Source organism: Nicotiana sylvestris, chromosome 9, assembly GCF_000393655.2.
Source record: "Nicotiana sylvestris chromosome 9, ASM39365v2, whole genome shotgun sequence".
NCBI lineage: Eukaryota > Viridiplantae > Streptophyta > Magnoliopsida > Solanales > Solanaceae > Nicotiana > Nicotiana sylvestris.
Window position 1 is genome coordinate 33,836,418 of NC_091065.1, and position 3,483 is coordinate 33,839,900.

The window sequence follows — 3,483 nt, forward strand, 5'->3', positions numbered from 1 at the left end:
TTGCAGGATCAGGCGTTGCATTAAATTTATACTCACTTTGGTGGGCAATATAAATTTATTCCTAGAAAAAATTATACCGTCAATTAAATATGTTATAAATTTAATCCCAAACTTAATATTGAATATTACATCTTATCCCACTTTATTTCATTAAATTAGGAATTATTTTATACTACTTCCCAAGTGAGATAAATTAGTTTAAAGATTATAATTCCGGAATAATTTAGTCCACGTACCAAACGACCTCTCAAAGCAAAGCTAGTTCGACGGCTACTCGAACTCATACGTACTATTCACTTTAGCTCTCTTGAACAAAACAAATACAATAATTTAAAAGTAGGACAGTCGCAATAGCGATCAATAAGAAAAGATTGCTCAAATGATACCTATACTCACCTTCAATTTTGAGGTTGCATTCGAGCATCCAAGACAGAATAGAGAATTGAAGTTGCATTCGAGCAACCAAGAGAGAAAAGTACAGAACTCTTGTAGGAAGGTGTTAAAAAAATAAAAAAGGTGCAACCTTCGAAATTCGGGAAAAATAGGTGAAACAGTTCGAGCTGACAATTTATGAAGTCCAACTATTATAAGCTAAAACTTCAGAAATAATTCATGAGGTTCAAACTTTCACAATTCAAATATAAAAAAATTACTTGAGTTTCTGTCACTATCCAAAATCCGACTAGTCATGATAACACCTAACCCAACTCGCTAGGTAAGCTAGTTTAACAATAATCCAACTTCAAATTAGATTTACTGAGAAAATAATGATGAAATAATTGAACTCTTATACAACTTCCCAAGTATTGGTAGTACAAATCATGAGCTTCTAAGATTTAAAATTTACAAAGTTGGTATGAAATAAATACATCATCTGTTCGAAATATGCATAGACAGATTCATAAACCTAAAGCTACCAAGAACAAGAGGCAGCTATAACCGGAACGCAAGTACATCTTCAATGCCAGCTCCCGCCACACACATCAACATTATCTCTAAAATCTGCACGCAAGGTGCAGATATGTAGTATGAGTACAACTTAACCCATGTACTCAAAAATAACAAACATAACCTTAGGTTGAAAGTAGTAACAAGCTTGGACAACTATTAGAGTTGAACACCAACAGCCAGGAACAACTCGTAACAATATAAATAAAGGACTACAAGTAATAACTCAAAGATATGATATTCAGCTCGTTAATAGTTACGGAAAATAGGCTTGTTTTTAAGGTATAACAGTAAAAGCCTAAATTTTTCACCGAAATTACCAAAATATGAATTTATCAGGAAACTGTAATTTTTCCCAAAAATTTTCAACAACAGATATGATGATTCATTATCACATGGCATAAGGAAAGTACATCTTTATGCCTACATGTCAATGTATATATGAAGTCATGAATGTCACAATGCCGTAAAGCATGAGGAAATGCATCTTTATGCCTACGTGTCATATATGCATGCCAAGTGCAATGCACCACAATGATAAATTCATGTGCTCATGCTCTCGAAGCAGTCAATCTCACTCAACACGCTCAATCACTCAGTCCTCCCAGTCACTCTGCACTCCCACTCAGTAGGTACCTGCGCTCACTTCTGGTGTGTCAGACTCCTAAGGGGCGGATCCTTCCCAAGCGCTAATATAAGCCAATTATGGCATGAATCAATAAATCTTGTTGCGGCGTGCAACCCGATACCATAAAAATCACTCACAATCAGGACCTCGGCCTCACTCAGTCATCATCCTCTCCAGTCTCTCGGCCTCACAAATATCATGCCAATCGGTCCAAACAATTATAATATGATGTGAGACAAATGATAACAGAGACTGAGATATGAAATGCAATGAATGAGTATGACTGAATATGTAATTGCAATTTAAGCAAATAACTCTAAAGAAGAAATGAACTCAATGGGTGCCAACAGGATAATCATATCACCTAAACATGGTTTCTAACATGGATGAAGACTCAATTACTCTAGCACGTAGAAATTTTATGGATAGAAACAAGATTAGGTCACTACATAGTACCACAGAATCAATCGAGTCATAATTCACACGGTGCACGCTCACACGCCCGTCACGTAGTATGTGTGTCACCTCAACACCAAACACATAACACGTATATTCAGGGGTTCATACCCTCAGCACCAAGTTTAGAATTGTTACTTACCTCGAAGAAGCCAAATCGAATGTCGAGCAAGACAAATAATACTATAGAAATGTCATCGTACCGACCTCCGAATAGCTCAAAACTAGCCAAAAGCAACTCAAGAACATCAAATAATGCCAAAGAAAACAAACCCAATCGATAAAGGTTGAATCTTTAATCAAAAGCCAAAGTCAACCAAAAAGTCAAACCAGAGCCCGCACCTCAAAACCCGATGAAACTCACAAAAATCTGAAAAATCATTCAATTACGAGTCCAACCATACTAGTTTTACTCAAATCCAACTCCGAATTGATGTTCAAAACTCAAAAATTCACTTTATAAAATTTTTAGACAAAAATCCCCAAATTCTCTCTTGAAATCATCTATCAAATGCCAAAAATGAAGATAGATTTATAAAATATAATTAAAACCGAGTAGAGAATAATTAACTCAATCCATATGGCGAAAATCGCCTCTAAAATCGACCAAATCCGAGCTCCCCAACTCAAAATACGACCAAATGAACAAACCCTCGATATTAAATATTTCTACCCAGCTGTTCTGCCCCGTTTCTCATGACAAATGATCTTGAAACTTGCTTTTGATGCCTCCAATAGATTGCTTGTAAAATTCCAGTCAACTTAGGCTTTTGAATCAATCCATTTGACCTTATAATGAAGGAGATATGTTGGTTTCAATATTTGAAAATAATGTAGATTTTTAAAGACGAATTTAGTGGCAATTTCATAATTAATCTGAAAAAAACTGGCAACCCAATTCGTAGTAAATACGATGTTGAAACGTGATGATTTTAGTTGTTATGGTTCCAAAATTATGATACGGATCTAATGCTTCAATCAAAACAGAAATTGGTGCTCATTTGCTTAATGTGGTACCATTTATGCTTGAAGAAACTACGTCAAAACATAAAAAGCAAGTGCAACACAACTCAAACCTATCTGAAACTCACCCGGGCCCCTCGGGACCCTGTCCGAACATACCAACAAGTCCCACAACATAATACGGACTTACTCGAGGCCTCAAATCATGCACAACAACATCAAAACCACGAATTCGAACTTAATGAACTTTGAATCTTTCAACTCCCAAAACTCGTGCCGAACCTTATCAAATCAACTCGGAATGAACTCAAATTTTGCACACAAGTCTCAAATGATATAACAAAGCTAGTCTAATTTCTGGAACCACAGTTCGAGCCGAATATCATCAAAGTCAACTCCTGGTCAAACTTATGAATATTCTAAACCTTCAAATTTCCAACTTTTGCCAAATAGTGCCAAAACATTCTATAAATATCCAAATGCAAATC